A 10,488-nucleotide genomic window follows, 5' to 3' on the forward strand; every position below is an offset into this window, starting at 1 on the left:
CACCCTCCTCCTCCTCCCAATCCCTAGTAACCTTTCTTCTGCTTTCATGTCTATGAATTTGCCTCTTCTAGGAACTCCGTATAAGCAGGATAATACAATATTTGCCCTTTTGTGTCTGGCTTCTTTCATTTAGCATAATGTTTTCAAGATTTATCAACAGTATAATGTATCAGAATTTTGTCTCAATTTCTTTGGAAGGAATGATGCTAAAGCTGAAACTCCAGTACTTTGGCCACCTCAGGCGAAGAGTTGACTCATTGGAAAAGACTCTGATGCTGGGAGGGATTGGGGACAGGAGAAGGGGACGATAGAGATGAGATGAGATGAGATGGCTGGATGGCATCACCGACTCAATGGACGCGAGTCTGAGTGAACTCCGGGAGATGGTGATGGACAGGGAGGCCTGGCATGCTGCGATTCATGGGGTCACAAAGAGTCAGACACGACTGAGCGACTGAACTGAACTGAACTGAAGGTTGAATAATATTCCATCATATGGATATACCACTTTCTATTTATCCACCCATCAACTGATGGACACTTGGGTTGTTTTCACTTTTTGACCTGAGGCAGAGAGTTCTAGGATAGCTTGGGAGAGGCAGGAAGTTCTGAGGCCTGAGGGTGGCAGAGACCTCTGAACTTTCCTGGGAGGCAACCAGGGCTTTTGTTTGGTTCAAACTTAGAGTTAAGGTAAGAGCTGGGGGAAAAGCAGGCCACTCGAGCTCCCAGCATGGTAGGTCCACCTTGCACCTGCCTTGTGGGGACACCACATAAATATCCTTTTATTGGTGAGGTGGCCATGGGTGAGCGGAACTGTGGAGGCCTGAACCCTGAATTTTAGGTGAGCACAGAGGTTATGGGAGGATCTGCTGAGAAGACCTGAGAGCTCAGAGGCCCTAAATGTGGGTCAGCCAGGAACTGAGTCAGTACAGAGAACCATGTTCCGGGTGCAGCTGAGCCACCGCTGCTCCACCCAGCTCAGAACCTGAATCAAGTCTGCTGCTAGGACCCTGGTCAAAGGGCTCCTGCAGCACCTTCATGAGTCAGAATCCTTCGATCAGAGCAGAGCAATGGACAGCACACAGCAGAGGCCCTGCCTTATAGGCCAGTGACCAAGGCCTGGAAGCCAAGGGCAGCAGGGGCAGACAGACGCAGATCAGCCACCTGCCTTTGAACTTGGAAAAACAGGGGGCAAACATCTGCAATCAAAAAGGTATCTAATGGTGGGATACTGAGGGCCAGTGGCTGGCTATGCTGACTTCTTTCTGGTGCTTTCATCCCTGTTTTCCATTGAGCCTCCATGAGTCCTGGGGATTGGGATCGGAGCGGCAGTGACAACAAAATACAGAGTCATTCCAAAGACGTCTGCTACTTTGGGGTTGGCAGAGGGACTTGAGAGGCTGTTGCCCTTGCCAGGGCTGCAAGGGTTCTGTGCACTGCGCTGGCCTGTGCCCTCACCCAGGACACCGGGCAACTATTCACGGAGCTGTCAGAGACTACTCTCCCTAGGGGCCGCACAGATAGGCTGTCCAGGCATGCCTGACCTGAAGAAGTTCCTCTTCTTCCCTCCTCCGACCCCCCTCACCTGGCAGAGTTCCCTCCGCAAAGGCGTTCAGAGATGAGCATCGCATTGTGAGGTGGGGCCCGGCAAGGTGCTTGTTGACGGGAACTCCTGGCTGCCTTCCGAGGAGGAGCCAGGAGCCGGGTCAGCCAGAGGTCTCAAAAGGCTGCCGCCAGGCAGGCTAGGAAGGCCGGGCAGCGGCATCCGCGGAATGTTCTCTAATCTGCCTCCCGGGTTAGCCAGCCACGGGTGAGGCCCCCTCCCCTCCGTTGCTCCAGCTCCACCATCTCCCAGCTAAGACTGTCCCAGTTCCTCCACGAACAGGCAGAGGCCCCAACCCTCATGCCCATCACTAGGGGGATAATGTGTAGATACAGGTGGAAATGGATGTGGACCCACTTAACACAGAGAAGTATGCTCCACATAACCAAGACATCCTTTCACAGATACTATCTCAACTCCCTAATAAAATCACAATTTTCTACTTTTACAAATGATGCCACATTCTTACACTCACAATACATATTCCTGTGGGATGGATTTTTTGAAAATAGCAATTGCTGGTTGGAAGGATAGCATCTTTAAAAGTTGGTGGGCACTGTCAAATTCCCCTAAAATGACTGTTCTAGCTTAAACTCCCACCAATACGCTGCCAAGGAGTTTCCTAGAAGAATCTGGGCTGCTTGACAACGTTTACCAGCAGTGCATACGCTTTGCATATCTCCATGGCCAGCTGAGTATTGCATATTGTTACATTTGCATGTTATTATTTTTAAAAAATTTACTATTCTAGCTCAAGTGAACACTCTGGTTTACACCCACTTTGGGATTTCTTGCCATCTCAGAGTGATTTTGTGTTTTTAAATGAATGAAAAAAAAAATCATGGTGTGAAAATTACATGAAATTCAAATTTCAGTGTGCATGAATAAGGTTTTATTGAACCTAGTCATGCTCAATCACTTATGCTTTTCTGAGACAGCCACGAAGGGAAGAGTTGTGACTGTAGGGCCCAGGTCTCTGGCCCTTCAGAGAAAAGATTTGCTGACCCCTGACACAGCTCATGAAAACCATAAGAATTCACTGTTGTTTGTGAGACTGGGTCCTCATGTGAAGGCTGCTCCTTCCATCCCCCATTTCCCCTACTGAAGCCCCCAGCCCTTTCCCACAGGCCTGCCCCTTCCACCCCACATGTCTCCTTCCCTTCTCACTCACTTCCCTGCAGGCCTACCCACTACCATCCCAAGCCTCCTGCCTCCCGCATGCCTCCTTCCGTCCTCGTGGGGAGGTCCTACTCCTTCTGCCCTCAGGTCCCCTTCTAACCTCTGACTTTCACCCACAGGCCTACTTCTTGCCTCCTCCATGTTCCCTCCTCTTCCCTTCACTTGTCCCCACAGACCTGCTCCTTCCACCCCAGGCTGTCCCCGACCAGCGCTTCCCACCCCTGCGTATGGCTCTTCCACTGCCCACCTTGGCCTGGGAGACCACCATGGCTCCAGAGACACTCCTGACTGCTCTTTCCGCTTCACGTGCCTGTTTCTGCAGAGCCACCCTGGCCTCCGGCTAGTATAGAAGGTTCCCCTGGATGGGAAGACTCAGGCCATCTCCAGGAGCCTGCCCGTGGAGGCTTTCTGCTAGGCGACCTCTCCCAGGACCAGATCTGAGGATAAGGCTGGGCCTCATGGGCCTTTGTCAGGGTGGATGGGGTGTATGAGCTGCAAGGAAGGCTCAGATCAGGCTGACTCTGATCCCCCGAAGTCATTATCTGAGGCCAGCGTAGCAGGAAAATGTCATAAACAGTACTGGGCTCCTGCCCAGGGACCAAGGCCCACCATGGGTCTTGCCCTCAGTGTCCGCTGCCCACCCTCCACCCCATGAACTCCACGCCAGACAGACCCAGGACATACCTAGAGGCCAGGAAGGAGAGGCCTGGTCCTGCAATAGGTCCTGCATGACTGTGAGTGGCCAGAGCGTCTCAGGTCCAAGCATGAGCACCAGGAGTGGGCCTCACTGCTCCTCAGGCCTGATCCAGATCTAATCCCTGCCCCTCTACTCAGAGCCTGGACACAGAGACTGGGTACATCAGCTCCCCCCTGCCCCCTGCTGGGAAGACCCTGCATCATGCCTGTCAACCTTCCCAGGAACAACCCTACACAGACACACCTGTGAATTACTCCTGAGTGCCCCAACCGGAGGGGAAGCTGCGACTGTACTAAAAGGAAGTGAAGCAAACAGGAACAAGTAGAACATCACCCTGGGGAGCACAGAAACCAGAGGGGCAAGGAGGGCCAGGTGGGAGGCACCCAGACCAGGAGCCAGGTCAGCCCTGCTGGAAAGCTTTGCTGGGGCCTGAGGACAGTCCCCCTGGACAGTGACCTCAAAGAGAAGCCATCTGGAGGCCTGGCTCAAGGATCCCCAGCTACAGTCTGTGTGGAGGTGCCCTGGACATGGATCTCTTGTGGCTCACCTCCCTGGACCTCAGTTTCCCCAGCTGTAAAAGGAGAGCTAACAAGTCTTCCCCAGGAGATGACTTGAGCAGAGAGTACGTGGCCTGTGCTCCTTCCAGACACAGCTTCCCCCTCCCACAGCTGGTTCCCATTAGAACAAGGCTTGGATCCCACTGGTTAAGCGAACTTGTCAGGCAAATGAGGAAACCTGATCCTTCGCTCATTCCACATTCCAGCCTTGGGAGCAGGCAGGAGCAGCATGCTCCTGTCTCCTCAACCCTGCCCTTCTGGACCTTGACTCAGCCGGCTCCAGAGGGCAGGCAGGGACTCTCAGGAAAAAGAGCCCTGGATCTGGCCCATTCCAGTAAGAGAGCGATTTGGAGACCCCCTTCTTATAGCCTCCTCCTCTAAATGGCAACCCACTCCAGTTTAACCCCATGGAGAGGAGCCTGGTGGACTGGAGTTCCACGGGGTCGTAAAGAGTCAGGCATGGCTGAGCATAGCACAGATTTTTGTAGCCCAGCTTTTGACTGGCTTTGGACTGGCTTTGGACTGGAGTCCTGTTGACCTAAAACAAATAGACTGCCAGCTATTTCTCCAGCAAAGATGGGTTTATTTGGGATCAACAGAGAATTGAAATTCAGGGTCTGCAACCATGGCAGGCCATGTGCAGGTTCTTGCACAGCCAGGGGAGAACTCTTTTATAGAGGGCAAAAGAAAGTCTGCAGGGCTACAGTAAACAGGGAGTCTATGACTGTTCATTGGCTGAGTCCTGGCCAGGAATAAAGAGGAGTTTTTCTTCTTCCTCTTAGGCTGTATTGTCACAGAGAGGGAGAGCTCCTCTTTCTGGTGACCCAACTCGATTTAAGTCAGGTTTCTGTTCATTAGTTTTTCACATTGCTCCACTTTTGAACTTTCCAAGTATCACAGATCAAGAGTCAGGTTTTCCAGTTTCAGCAGCTTTTTGTCCCTCAGTGCCAAGAAGGACCTTTCCTGGGTTTAGCGCCCCGTGTTGGAGGGTTGGAAACACAGATTGGAAACCTATTGAGGTTACACTTGAGTAACAAGGGAGGGTAAGAAGGGGAAATTCTCAGGCCTTTTTTATCCAAAGTCCATATGTTATCAAGAGTGTATCAAGGGGATTGAGATTGACATATATACACTACTATGTTTAAAACAGATAACTAATAAGAACCTACTGAACAGGCCAGGGAACTCTACTCGATGCTAGGGTTGTGACAAAGAGGGGTTATATGTATACATACAGCTGATTCACTTTGCTGTGTAGCTGAAACAACACGACACTCTAAAGCAACTAAACTCCAACAACAGCAACAGGAAAAGATTGAATCGAGGCCCAGGCTGAATATCTTCGGGAGGTTGTCTGTTCAGATGTCATCGGCTTCAATTCCAGGAAATGCTTTCAGGTCACCAGACGATGTGCAGGTCCAGTCAGCTGCTTCCTTTAGGTGTACCATGTGAATCCAAGGATCTGTTTCTTGGAGACTTTTGGCACACGAGTTGGTTAGAAATATTTAGTGGGGCCTTTTTAATGAGGTTGAAAAGAGTCCTTCTGGAGGTATATTTTCCGAGAGACAAAGTCTCCAGGTTTGAAGGAATGGTGCTTAAAGTCTTCATCTCTTGAAAATATACTGTGAAAAGATTGTTCTGTCAAAATATGACAATTTTAAATAGAAACAATTAGGTCTTTGCAATATTGGAGTATCTTTCCTTTTATCAGTAGTGGGTAAAAAGTGAGAGGAGGTAAGTACATTGGGCATCCTGTGACTATCTCTGTGGGTAATAGTTCATGAGCTCCACAATGCTATTTATATTTAGAAAATCTCTGTGAACGTTACCAGTTGCATCTTAATAATGTCACTAGTGCATTCAGCTAAACCAGAGCACTGAGGGCCGTAAGCGCAGGAAAGGGACTGCTTTAGTGGCTCAGAGGGCGAAGGATCCTTCTATAATGAAAGAGGCGCTTGTTTGATCCCTGGGTCAGGAAGATTTCCCTGGAGGAGGAATGGCCACCCACTCCAATATTCTTGCCTGGTGGGGGGGGGGGGGGGGGGGGCGGGGAACCACGGACAGGGAATCCTGGCAGGCTACAATTCTAAGGATAGCAAAGAGTCAGACACGACCAAGCACACACAGGCAAGCAAGTCCAGTAAAAGTGTCATAAAACCAGCCAACCTGTAGAGACCTGTTGAAGCACCTGACCAATGAAATGGGTACCTTGATCACTATGATTCAAGAGGAATTCCCCATGTAGGATAATTTTTTCCAAAAGAGTTTTAGCCACAAGAGGTAGTAGCCTGTCTGCATGGGAAAGCTTCAGTCCAAAGTGAAAATAGACCATGATTAAAACATACTTATATCCACTCGACAGAGAAAGTTGTATGACAGAGAAAACATCTGTTGCTGTTGTTCAGTTGCTGAGTTGGAAACGTGTCTGACTGTTTGCAACCCATGGACTGCAGCACTCCAGCCTTCCCTGTCCTTCACTGTCTCCTGGAGTTTACTAAGATTCATGTCCACTGAGTCAGTGATGCTATCTAATCATCTCATCCTTTTGCCTTCAATCTTTCCCAACATCAGGGTCTTTTCCAATGAGTCAGCTCTTTGAATCAGGTAGCTAAAGTTTTGGAGCTTCAGCTTCAGCATCAGGCCTGCCAATGAATATTCAGGGTTGATTTCCTTTAGGATCAACTGGTTTGATCTCCGTGCTATCCAAGGAGGAGAAGGCAATGGCACCCTACTCCAGTACTCTTGCCTGGAAAATCCCATGGATGGAGGAGCCTGGCCGGCTGCAGTCCATGGGGTCGCTGAGAGTCGGACACGACTGAGAGACTTCCCTTTCACTTTTCACTTTCATGCATTGGAGAAGGAAATGGCAACCCACTCCAGTATTCTTGCCTGGAGAATCCCAGGGACGGAGGAGCCTGATAGGCTGCTGTCTATAGGGTCGCACAGAGTCGGACAGGACTGAAGCGACTTAGCAGCAGTAGCAGCAGCAGCAGCAGCTATCCAAAGACATCTCAAGAATTCATGTTGATGTATGGCAAAACCAATACAATATTGTAATCAGCCTCCAATTAAAATAAATTTTTAAAAAAAGAGTCTTCTCCAGCACCGCAATTTGAAGGCATTAGTTCTTCCGTGCTCAGCCTTTTTTATGGTCCAGCTCTCACTTCCATATGTGACTGCTTTGCCAGAACTCACATGGTCCATTAAGCACTTTAAAATGCCCAGGAGCAGTATGAGCAGGCTTCTTCAGGCTGTGTTTTGGACAAGCAGGGCAAGTGAGGTCAGTGTTTTTTGCAGCCTTGTTAATGCTTCCCCACCAATATGGATTCATGATTCTTTCTTCAGTAGATCAATGGATTACTGCATGTACAGTGGTGAGGAGTGAGAATTTTAGAGTCTCTAGTAGGATTGGGCTGTTATTTGGGTTGAACCAGAGCTTTCCCTTTTTGTTGAACCAACAGTTGTTGGATTTCCAATCTCATTTTTCCCTTTCTGAGGCCAATTATTGGGCTTCTCTAGCCAGTTTTTCTAAGTTTTCCTTTGGGGGAAATATTCCTTTGGACCATGACAGAGGTTTGGCTGCTGTTGGTTCCTTTAAGGACAACATTCCTTGCAGAAATGTCAGCAAGGTGATTCCCCTTAGCTTCCAGAAGTCAGTTTTAGGATGTTCCAGAATCTTAATAATAGCTAAAACATCAGGTACGATGTTTTATCCAATAATTCCTGGACCTAGGGGCCATTTTAAATTTTATTTCTGCTGGAAGTAAGAAGTCACATTGCTTCCACAATATCCCCAGATCATGGGCTACTGTGAGAGCATATCTATTGTCACCATAGATATTGGCAGTTAGTCCTTGGCTGAAGTGCAAGCCCATGTAAGAATGTATCAGGCTGAGGTAGCCATAGGTAAAGATGCTGCCTCAACAACATCAAAAGGAGTTGCAATGGCATACCCGGCACAATACTCACCATTGTTACCTTTAACTTAAAAGAAAAAAAACAAAACTGCTGTAGTTTCAGCAGTTACGGCACACAGGCTTAGCTGCCTCATAACATGTGTGCAATCTTCCAGGACCAGGGATCAAACCCATGTTCCCATGTATTGGCAGGAAGATTCTTAACCCCTGGTTCACCAAGGAAGTCCCAAGGCTGCTACATTTTAATCCTGAATTATGTGATTATCCCCAGAAGGGTGAAAGAAATATGTATAAACTGATGGCTATCTGCCATTATAATATGATGTTACTACTTCTAAGATGCTATTAAACCTCATTTTAAAATTTACTTTTTCTTAATTTTTATTGGAGTATAGGGGCTTCCCAGGTGGCACTAGTGGTAAAGAACCTCACTGCCAGTGCAGGAAACAGAAGAGACCTGGGTTCGATCCCTGGGTCGGGAAGACCCCCTGGAGGAGGAAATGGCAACCCACCCCAGCATTCTTGCCTGGAGAATCCCATGGACAGAGGAGCCTGGCGGGCTACAGTCCACTGGGTCACAAAGAGCTGGACACGACTGGAGTGACTGAGCGCGTGTGCAGAGCTGCTTCACAGCGTTGTGTTAGTTGTGCTGTATGGCAAAATGAATCAGCTACACACATACATACATCCCTTCTTTTCTGGACTTCCTTCAATCCCATTCCTGAGCATATACCCGAAGAAACCCGTAATCAGAAAGATATATGCACCCGAATATTCACTGCAGCACGATTTACAATTGCCAGGACATGGAAGCAACCTAAACGTCCATCCAAAGAGAAATGGATAAAGGTGTGGAACAGGTATACAGTGGAATGTTATTTAGCCATAAACAGAACAAAATCATGCCATGTGTTGTGGATGGACCTAGAGACGGTCATACACAGTGAAGTAAGTCAGAAAGAGAAAAAAAAACATTGTATAATGGTACTTATATGGAATCTAGGAGAAGGCAATGGCACCCCACTCCAGTACTCTTGCCTGGAAAATCCCCTGGACGGAGGAGCCTGGTGGGCTGCAGTCCATGGGGTCGCTGAGGGTCGGACACGACTGAGCGAGTTCACTTTCACTTTTCACTTTCATGCATTGGAGAAGGAAATGGCAACCCACTCCAGTGTTCTTGCCTGGAGAATCCCAGGGACGGGGGAGCCTGGTGGGCTGCCATCTACGGGGTTGCACAGAGTCAGACACGACTGAAGTGACTTAGCAGCAGCAGCAGGAAAATGATACAGATGACTTTATTTGCAAAGCAGAAATAGAGACATAGATGAAGAGAACAAACTTATGGATACCGAGAGGGGAAGGGGGGGTGGGATGAACAGGGAGATTAAGACTGTCTGTCATAAACTCATTACTGTGTATTGTAAAATAGATCACTAAAGAGAAGCTACTGTATAGCACAGGGAACTCTACTCAGTGCTTTGTGGTGACCCCTGTTACCTTTTAAATAAGAACTCAACCATGAGACTCAGCATTACCCAGAGGAGCTTCATCACAGGAGTCAGGAGGTGACTCACCAGCATTAAGCAACCGAAGAAGAGTAACAAGGTTAAAGTCATCCCAGCACAACAGCAGTACAAGCGGAGCAGTCAGCAAGAGGAATTCACAGGATGTGAGGCAGCTCGCTGAGAAATGTTAAGTGTGATGAAAATTCAGGAGGGCGTCTACTGTTTGAGGTACAAAATTGGTTAAGGAAGATCCCACAATGATTTTCTCGGTGCCCTTAATCAAAAAAGCAATAGCAGTAATGGCCCTAAGGCAAAGTGGGTCATCCCCAAGTGGCAAGGTCCGGCTTCTGGCTGTAACACTCTATGGGTTGCTCTTTCCCTGGAGGCCGGAGGCTTCGGTGCATTCAGGATTCAGCTCTACCCGTCACTACTGCCATGGCCAAGGAAAGCATTGCTGCTGGAGATGTCATGGACCTTCATACTGCTCTGCAAGAGGTGCCTGAAGACCGCCCTCATCCACTATGGCCTGGCACATGAAAGCCACAAAGCTGCCAAAGCCTTAGATAAGCACCAAGCCCATCCGTGTGTGCTGGCATCCAACTGTGATATCAAGTTGGTGGAGGCCTTTTGTGTTGAGCACCAAATCAACCTGATCAAGGTTGATGACAACAATAAACTAAGGGAATGTGTAGGCCTCTGTAAAACTAACAGAGAGAAAAAAATCCCTGTAAAGTGGTTGGTTGAGGTTGTGTGGTGGTTAAGGACTGTGGCAAAGAGTCTCAGGCCAAGGATGTCACCGAAGAGTACTTCAAATGTAAGAAATGCTGAAATTAAAAACCTGAGTTCTTGTTTAAAAAAAAAGAAAAAGCTCTGTGGGTTGATGATGGTTCCTTTATTTTTGGGTGAGTACCTCAAGGGCATTCCCTTTCTTTTCACATACAAAAAAAAAAAAAAAGGAATCTGATAATTACTATGCCCAAGAATAGGTTGCTTCATCAAACTCTCCTTTAAGGCGTTAAAGGTTATATTA

The 10,488-nt window shown here is 48.3% G+C and overlaps 1 pseudogene; it reads left to right on the forward strand.

Annotated features, from left to right (window-relative positions):
• The first annotated feature begins 9,893 nt into the window (after nt 1-9,893).
• On the forward strand, nt 9,894-10,286 carry LOC138931538 (small ribosomal subunit protein eS12-like; annotated as a pseudogene).
• Nucleotides 10,287-10,488: the final 202 nt, after the last annotated feature.

Source organism: Ovis canadensis, chromosome 5 (genome assembly GCF_042477335.2).
Source record: "Ovis canadensis isolate MfBH-ARS-UI-01 breed Bighorn chromosome 5, ARS-UI_OviCan_v2, whole genome shotgun sequence".
Classification (NCBI taxonomy): Eukaryota; Metazoa; Chordata; class Mammalia; order Artiodactyla; family Bovidae; genus Ovis; species Ovis canadensis.